The sequence below is a fragment of the Cornus florida genome, unplaced genomic scaffold (genome assembly GCF_030987335.1).
Source record: "Cornus florida cultivar Cherokee Brave unplaced genomic scaffold, ASM3098733v1 CherokeeBrave_3.0.0_Hap2_Chr10, whole genome shotgun sequence".
Classification (NCBI taxonomy): domain Eukaryota; kingdom Viridiplantae; phylum Streptophyta; class Magnoliopsida; order Cornales; family Cornaceae; genus Cornus; species Cornus florida.
Window position 1 is genome coordinate 10,127,651 of NW_026775580.1, and position 9,721 is coordinate 10,137,371.

At 38.2% G+C, this 9,721-nt stretch overlaps 1 pseudogene; it reads right to left on the reverse strand.

The window, feature by feature from the left end:
• Window positions 1-4,195: 4,195 nt before the first annotated feature.
• LOC132280464 (small nucleolar RNA R71) lies at window positions 4,196-4,293 on the reverse strand (annotated as a pseudogene).
• Between the last annotated feature and the right edge of the window lie 5,428 nt (window positions 4,294-9,721).

Genomic DNA, 9,721 nt, shown 5'->3' on the forward strand with positions numbered 1-9,721 from the left:
ATATACTCTTAGAATTTCCTTTTGGTCGTTTTTCTCCAGTTTCAGGGTTTCTGGCTCCGGTTGCTGCCGAACTTGTTCGGGGCATATATCTCTGCTCGGGACTGGATTTTCGACGCCATTTCTTTCGTTATTCATATTTTCTCATCTCGGTTCTTTTTCATTCACGGAGTTTCACCGTTTTAGCGCGTCTACTCAAATTCCACTTTTCCAGACCCAGCGGGACCCGTTTAGAGCATTTTTTTGAGTTTTTCTATAAATTGGGGGTCTTAAGTAAAAAAAAAATCAAATTTCATCATCTTCCTCCCCTCTCTTGGCCGGATTCCATGGCATCCATAGCTACCACCTTCTCTCTCCTCCTTTGAAGCTCTTACCTTGTGTAAAACGCCGCAGTGCCTTAGTGTTTTATGTTCGCCTTGACGACGAACATCTTTCTCCCTTATTAGAACCCATTTCTGACCATTTTGTGAGTTCGGGTTTGAATTCAAGTTGTGATTTTCATGGGGCTTCCTTAGAGTTAATGATCATCGTGTTGTCCCTAACAAAACTCTGAAGTATCGTCGGATTCAGAGCACTTTTCTATCGGTGGGGATTTGAGATTTCCATCTCAAATTGAGGTAGGGAGTGTTATAGTTTATATTCTTGATATATTGCATGCTATTGATGCTTATACAACTCAATTACATGTCTTTGTATTAAATCTAGAGATTTTATTATTTATTTTTCTTGTGTGAGATTTGATTTTCCCGGTTGGTTATAACTTGGTTTAAACATATGGTATGACATAAAATTACCCCTTGATATGTTCATTGACATATATTAAATTGAGAGCATTTTGACAAGTATTGAAGTTTTTATTTAATATTTTTCTTGAATGAAAATTTAATTCATGTGGCCTTATCTAGCTTGAAATCAACATGTAATGTCAACATATGTGAATTTGAGAGCATTTGGAGATATTTTAAAATTTAGAGATAATTAATTAATTTGATTAATTAATTTATTCCAAGTGTTCACTCCATTGGATTTCGGACTTGATATTATTAATATGCGTGCCATATACTTTCACATATATTAAATCGAAAATATTTGATTAGGTTTTGAAACCTGGTGATCGCTGAAAAGTGCGCATTTAAACCCCTTAAGCTTAGGTATCCTAGAACCTTTATCTATCTTATTTTTCCACCGTAGACTAATTTCATGTTATTTCCATTCTTAGGCACTTATCCCCAAAATAAGTCAATTTAGCCCAATTAAAGCATAAAAGAAGCAATCTTGAGCTGAATGGAAGAAAGGAATATAGTGGAAGTAAAGTGGTGGAAAAGCAGTATCTTCGATCGATCTCAACAATTCTTCGATCGATCTAGAAGTGATCAATCTAGCCATTTCAAGATGGATCCAAGCCTTTGTCCTTATCTAAAAGATTCCACCATATTCGATCGATCCAACTTTCCTCAGATCGATCGAAATCCTTTAATCTTATCCCCACCTACCACTTTTGTCTTTATCCTAAAATATCCCAAAAATATCTCAGATTTGTCTTTATTCTAAAAGGCGCCACCAAGGATAGATTGATCTCACCAACATTGGATCGATTTCACCAAAGTTTGATCGATCTCATCTGAACCCGATCGATCGAACCTCCTCAAGTCTGAATTAAAACAGAGTCCAGCTCATTAAAAGATGGCTCATGGTGCAATCATTGAAGGGACCTTAGTGCACGAGTCCAGACCATTGGGTGTGTCACTTAAGCTACCTATATAAGGATTTTGAGTCATTTTAAGAGCAACATTCATTAATCTTCATATCATTAAATGGATTCATACTTAGAGACTAAGAAAAGAGGAGAAGCTAGAGATTAGAGACACACTATTTTTGGGAGTTCTTCCATTCTTCTAGGGTTTCAACCAAGGAAGAGAGCATTTCTACCATGGAGATAGCCTTTGAGGGTTGGATGACTACATCAATAAGTGGCTAAACATCTTCTTGGGGCTATAGTTAGCCCTAAGCATGCTTTCTAGACCTTAATGCTTTGTATTTTGAGGGGATTTGTGTTGCAATGTTGTCTTGACACTTAATTTATATATGAATCTTGTTTATACAATGATTTGTGTGGTTTAATACTTCTTATTGATCATTTCATTCTATCCATGTGTCTATGTATGCTAGAATAGATGTTCATGTGTTTATCTCTTGGTTTTGTGATATTGATGCATGTTTATGTGTGTTGATGCTATGGATATAGAGAATGTCAAGGCATAGTGCTTAAATAAAATACTCTTGTGGTTTATTTGATGGTTCATGCTCATTTCTTGATGGATTGTGCCTCTCCCTTAGTTTAATTAGTTTAATTTCCATGTTCCTAGCTTAGTTGTAGTGTAGTTGCCTTAGTTTCTTAGGTGGCAGGACAATACATGCTTGTTGTTTGATGTTCCATACTTATGAATGCAAGTAGTATAATTCTCTAACTTGTTAGCGTGTTGATTGTGAGCTTAAAGGAAGGATTAATGGCTTAGTTTGATATATTGCGTTATTCACTAGGTTGTCTAGACAATGTTTACTTAATTAGTCAATCCATGCTTGTTAATTCAATCAATCACACCTCTTTGTATTGTAACACATGTTTCCCCCTCAGTAATTATACATTAAGTGTCTAGAAAGGTGATGTTTAGTGGTGATCTTTAAATCCCAAGACCTCTGTCTCTTGTTCCCTCTATCATTTATTTGTTATTATTTGTTTTACATTGAACTTGCTTAGTTTTAGCTAGTAGTTTAATCAACCAAACAAACCACCTTTTGATCACTTGACCTACTTACCCTATATATTGTTTCCATTGCAAATACGCCCACAATCCCTTAGGACGATCCCTACTCACCCTAGCTATATTTAGTAGTTAGAGTTAGTAGTGGCCTTTTATAAATTTAAAACTTGGCTACACTATTTTGCACAAATTTGGAGTGTTGAGACGACGACCACCAAGTTTTTGGCACCGTTGCTGGGGATTGAATTAGCAACGCCGTATTTCTTTGGAACTAAGTAGGAATTAGTACTCTTTTGATCGTGTCTTTACTTTATTTTATTTACTTATTGTGTTTGTTCTTATTTGGCTAGGTGAATTGAGCAAGGAAGTTGAGCAAAGGAGAATTGAAAGCAATGAGCTAAGCTAAGCATAAAAAAAGGGGGCTAAAATCTAAAAATTGCAAAGTATAGCAAGGCTTGAAAATTCAAAGTTAAATTGAAGTTGCTTAAGGACCCTTTGTGAGATCTTTCTAACTCAATCTCTAGTTGAATCGTCAGCCCGCGTGGTGGCAAGTTTTTACATTCTTAGATAAATCGTGAGCCCGCGTGGAGACAATTTACTTTTCTTTGCATATTGTTCAAGCATGGGAGTATGGGATCATTGTATGTGGAGATTTGTTGATTGATTTGTTGTAGGGGCTACGTGATTGCTATTTACTTGTTATTTATTTTGCTAGTGTATGCATGGTCGTAGGTCATTAAATCCTGCTCTTGTCCCTTCTAATTTGCGTCTTGAATTAGTTGTTCGTAATCCTAGGGGAAGAGGTAATTCTCACCATTCCATTTCATCAATGGAGGAGCAACATGACGACTAGGTGGAGGACCTTGGTCACATAGACCAACAAGGCATTTTCCACCTTAATGTGCATCATGACAACATCCAAGTACTAGTAGGCATGCCTAGACCATTCATCCCACCACAACAACAAGGCCAAATTCCATTGGGAACACCGGCCAATTTTTGCTCCACAACCTCCCATGGTTCAAGTTAATCAAGGTGCTTATATAGCACCGCCAATTGTGAATCATCCCATTGTTTTACGTGATCATTATGTGCCTAATGAATACAATGCACCTACATGCATTCAATTGCCCCCATTTAGAGCACATCACTATGAGATTAAACCGCAAACCATTCAAATGCTTCCCAACTATCATGGACTTCCAAGTGAAGAACCTTACAAGCATTTGAATGAGTTTCTTGAAGTGTGTTCCACCGTGAAATACATGGACGTGCCAGAAGAAGTGTTAAGACTCAAACTTTTTCCATTTACCCTTAAGGACAAAGCAAAATATTGGTTCAACAATCTTAGGCCTTTTTCGATAACTTCTTGGGCAGAAATGCAACAAGAGTTCTTGAAAAAGTACTATCCGGTATCAAAAACCAACGTTATGAGAACTTCCATTCGTGAATTTTCTCAAAGAAATGGGGAAATATTTCATGAGGCATGGGAAAGGTTTAATGATTTGCTTAGGAAGTGCCCACATTATGACATACCTAAGTGGCAACTAGTTCAGTATTTCTTTGAAAGTTTACCGGATAATCACAAGAGTATGGTTGATGCATCTATGGGTGGTTCTTACCTTGACAAGCATGAAAATGATGTTTGGCAATTGTATGAAAGCATGAGTGAGAATTCAATGCATAGATCTTTATCTTCTAAAAATGGTAGAAACTTAGGTGGAAGGAAGAATATTGGCTTATATCAAGTTGACAATTCCAATGACATAGCTGCCGAAATGAAATCCTTATCTCAAAGGTTTGATTAATTTTTGATTAACCAAACTTCGACGAATCAAATGTCTTCCTCCCCTAACCATTTTCATCGTAACTCTAATGAATCATTCATGGCTTGTTCTAGTGTTTTACATTCTATTTCCAATTGTCCCCATAGACATGTGCAAAGTGAAAACCATGAGTAAGTCAATGCTACATTTCTTAACCAAGGGAATAATCCCTATGGCACTCATTACAATTTGAGTTGGAGGAATCATCCAAACTTTTCTTGGAAAAACCAAGGGGAAGGCTCAAACCCTCCCCAAGGTGGTTTTCAAGGCAAGTATGTTCTGCCTCCAATGCAAGGCCAAGGTTCCCAATGTTTTAGATCATCATTTCAATCGCATGGCAATCAATTTTCAAATTCTCATTTTCCTAATCAATCATCTTATTCTTAAGGAAATTATAGGAGTCCCACTTTCGAGGAGAAAGTGTTAACCGCTCTAGGCACTTTAGAGGCGAACACTTAATTGCTTCATTCTCATTCTCAATCCATTGCTAAGCTAGAAACCCAAGTCGGGCAAATAGCTAGTACTTTGAATGCTAGGGAGAAAGGGAAGATGCCTTTGAATGCACCACCAAAGCAACAATGTGTTGTGGAGACCCATTCTTTATCGGAAGGTCACACAATTGAACATGTCAATGCGGTGACAACCTTGAGAAATGGGAAGGTTATTGATAATCAAGTAGGTGTTTCCAATGAAGAGAGTGAACCGGTGCAACCAAAAGTTGACACCTGTCCCATTTTATATTTTATTCCTCCTTCATTGCATGTGCATGACCATCTAGATGAGAAAGTGATGAAAAGTAATTTAACAAATGATGTGAAAGATTCTTGTGTTGAAAAAGCTTTGAAAGATAATTTGAAAAGTTCTTATGATAATGTGAAAAATTCTTGTGTTGAAAATGATTCAAAGAAAGAATTTGAGAAAGTTTTAAAGCTAAAGGCTCTATTTCCAGATGCCTTGAAAGGGTCCATTTCTATTGATAAGCAAAAGACAAAGACCAGTGAAATCATTGATGTGTTTAGGCAAGTGAAGATTAATCTTCCACTTTTGGATGCAATTAAGTAAATTCTGGCTTATGCCAAGTTCTTGAAAGATCTTTGCACCCAAAAGAGGAAGAACAAGAGCCAAGCACCAAGGAAAGTGGTCTTGACCGAGCAAGTAAGCTCTATCTTGCAACACAACACTCTCCCAAAGTTCAAGGACCCTGGTTCACCTATTACATCTTGCATCATTAGTGACCATGTCATTAATCGGGCTCTTCTAGACTTAGGAGCAAGTGTTAATCTTCTTTCATACTCGGTATATGTTAAATTGGGCTTAGGAGACTTAAAATCGACGTCGGTAGTTCTGCAACTTGCCGACCGATCCATCAAAAAGCCCCGGGGTATCATTGAGGATGTTTTGATTAAGATTGATATATTCTTCTTCCCCGTTGATTTCATTGTCATTAACACAAAACCGGTCCCAAATCCCAAGAATCAAATTCCCATTATCCTTGGCCATCCTTTCTTGGCAACCGCAAATGCCAACATCAATTGTAGGACGGGAATAATGAAAATATCATTTAAGCATATGAAAATGAAGTTGAACATTTTTTAATCCAACCCTGAATTCAATGGATAAACATGAAGAATTGTGTGTTGTGGAAAAGTGTCTTGACAATAAATGTGATAAAGTTGAGTTCTTGCTTGGAAGTGGAATTTCCAAAAGTCTATCTTCAAACTTGAATTCAAGAAATGTTGTTTCGAAACCTTGTGTTGAAAGGGCATGGAAACCCAAGAGTTGCCTTGATGAAAGACCGCCAATTCCTTTTGATCCAAATCCAACAAGTTCTTTAGAGAACCATTTGTTGGGTGGGATTTAAAAATCCATTCACCCCATCAAGGAAGGGATAAGATATTTGATCTGGGCTAAAAGAGCCCAACGTCTTATTAGAGACGTTAAAGATTAGTGCAATTCGTAGGGTTTACAACCCTATTCCTCCCTTATTTCTATTTTAACTTTCATTTCTTGCGTCATCTAGATATATTTTGGGTTCATACACATGGCTAGGAACTGTAACTAAGGTTACATGCACTTTTAATTTCAAATTAGGCATTTTGTGCCTGTTCGATCGATTTCAAAAGAGGCTTGATCAATCAAACTGCCAACCCTGCATCCAATCACCTCTCTGTTCCATCGTGCGAAGATTTCCCGCATAAATCAGCTCTCTGTATATCGTGCGAAGTTATTTTTCGATCGATCTAAAATTCCAAGATCGATCTAACTTCTTTCTGGATCAATCTTCAGTTCCAACACTTAGAAAAATTTTTGAACCCATGAAAATCAGCTCTTTGTGCATCGTTCGAACTTGTCTGTAGGTTTCACCTGTTGGATCGATCGAAGTCTCTTCTAGATCGATCTTGAATTGATCGATCTATGTTCCTTTGTTGACTTTGACTTTGACTGCATTTTGATTTTTAAATTTCAAAAAAAAAAAAAAAAATCAATCAATCAAAAATATATTTTCAAAAATACCAAAAAAAAAATATATATTTTTAATGTTTATTTTATTTTATTTTATTTTCAAAAATTCCAAAAAGATTTTTATTTCAATTTTTACTTTTATTTTATTCTAAAATTTTCAAAATTTAAAAATATTTTTCTTTTATTTTATTGCATTTTATTTATTTCCAAAAATCCAAAAAATAATTTCAATTTTAATTTTCAAAAACTCAAAAATTTTCAAAAAATACTTTATCGGTTTGTGGGATTCGATTGATCTCATCTTTTTCAGATCGATCTTTGTTAGATTGATCGGATTTCTTAGTGATCGATTGAATATGTCGGAGGCAGTTTTTAAAAATAGAAGCCAAGGGTCATTTGGATCGATTCCAAAGATCGATCCAAGACCCTAGCTCCTTCCCTTTGCTGCAAACCTTTTTCCCAATCTCCAGTGAACCTCCGGCGGGCATCCCAAGTCTTCGAACTTCATCTCTCCTCTCAGATCTCATCTTTCTCTCTTTCGGACCACTTCTCTCACCCGATTTGGTAAGTTTGAGTGTTATTTTTGGATTTCGAGCTTTAATCTTGAGTGATGCCCATGTTTCCATATTAGATCTGAGATTCCATGTTTGATTTCTTGCCATATATGAAGTTCCAAGCATGTAAATATATGTGTGTGTGTGTATATATATATATATATATATATTTTATTCTGAATTCGATTTTGGGGGTCGCGTGCCTATATAAGTGACCATTGTTGAGTTGTTGATGTGTGAGAGGGGCTCACAAGCTTGCTTGGGTGCCCTCTGTGTCATCCACGTTACAGATCTGTGACTTTTCAAATTTTTCACAGCAGTTTGATCGATTGAAGTTTTCTCTGATTGATTAGAGACAGATCGATCTCACTCAATTTCAGATCGATCCAACTTGGATAGATCTCATATTTTCCTGATCGATAGAGCATCACAGATTTGCATATACACCTCACACACCATCTTTTGTGATCCATGCTATCTTATTTATGCCTAATGCCTGTGTTTTTCACATTAGATGCATTCCATACTTATACTGTTTAGCATGTTTCACTTAGTCACTCTTTATTTGGCTGCATCATCACTTGTATAGATTCCTGTACTTCATTCTGAGTTGTCTATCTTACTTAGAATACATGTTTCTATATAATGTGCTTCAATTCTTTATTATCTATTACTGACTCTAATTGTAAGTGTTTCTTTTCTTTTTGCAGGCCATGGCTAAGGTAAAGACTGTCGGCAACCGACAGTATGTACGCCGAGTTTGATAGCATGTGGAGGAGCTAGCGAGACCTTTTCATGTTCAGGACCCAGCTCTAAAGCTAGCCACAGCTCAGTCCTTATCAGCCGACACCAGACTACAGTCTTCGGCTTCTGCATCATCTTCTGCAGATGAGGCTGAGCATGTACCACCTCCTTGACCACCACTAGCACTGTTAAGCCAGATTAGAGACAGGCCTCGCAGGAGATATAGACACCTTCAGGTGGCACATGAGTCGGTATTCGACATTGCCTTCTTTTCCCGATCAGTTCTGACACGGGCGGCATTTGATGACATTGATCGGTGGGGCATATTAATTATTTTTGCTCCAGTTACTTATCCAGTCTACCCGAGGCTCGTCCGAGTGTTCTTTCAGAACCTCCAGCAGGCCCCGAGTAACCTATCGGAGCTGCGGACCACTATAGATGGCCACCCCATTAGCATTACTGTTGAGTCACTGGCCATATCATCACGATGCTCGCATATCTGCCCTCCCGGCCTTTAGTATCCTATTCTCAGGCGACCATCTGATATAGATATGGCCGTTGCACTAACTGGCCACTATAATGATGGCGAGACATTCACCACAAGGACTTATTTGCCTGACGATCTTTGGTTCTTTGATTCTGTTTTGCTCCAAAATGTATTTATGGCGGGCCATAAGATCCAGCGGCGCTCAGATTTTTTGGCTGCTCTTTATGCCTTCTATACCTGGTATTGGTTCTCTGTTCCAGCACTCATCTGGAGTGTCATGATGAGATTTTATATGAGCTTTATCAGTAAGCCCAAGCCCAAACGAGCAACTTTCCTTTTCTTCGGACACTTTATTACACAGAACCTCTGGGACCAGCACTATCCCTTCTACCCGGACTAGCATACTGAGTTAGGGGCTTGCCATTATGGTAAGAAGGATTAGAATAAGAGCTATAATGCTCTTATCAGGAGCTTAGAGCAGGAGGCTATCTTGGCAGCTGAGGAGGCTGTAGAGGAGGAGGCAGTAGCGGCAGCACAGGCAGCAGCAGCAGAGCATGATCTAGCAGACCCACCGGCGGCTGCGGAAGTGCATATGGATATTGATTTAGAGCGAGAGCCTCCAGCAAAGTCCCCACATCACTCTCTAGTAGGGTCGCCATTGCATTCTAAGGAGCAGGGTCAGGATATACCTCCAGTTCATGATCTAGTTATCCCTGATGCTCCAGTTCCGACACCTGGCTTAAGAGAGCGTATATAGACCTTGGAGGATACAGTTGTCTCTTTTCGGTCGGATGTGGCCTCTCTCAGCACTGACGTGACTATTCTTTGCTCTGATGTCATGGTTGCGCTGCAGGATTTATCCAGAGGTATCCGAGGATCACGCCCCGC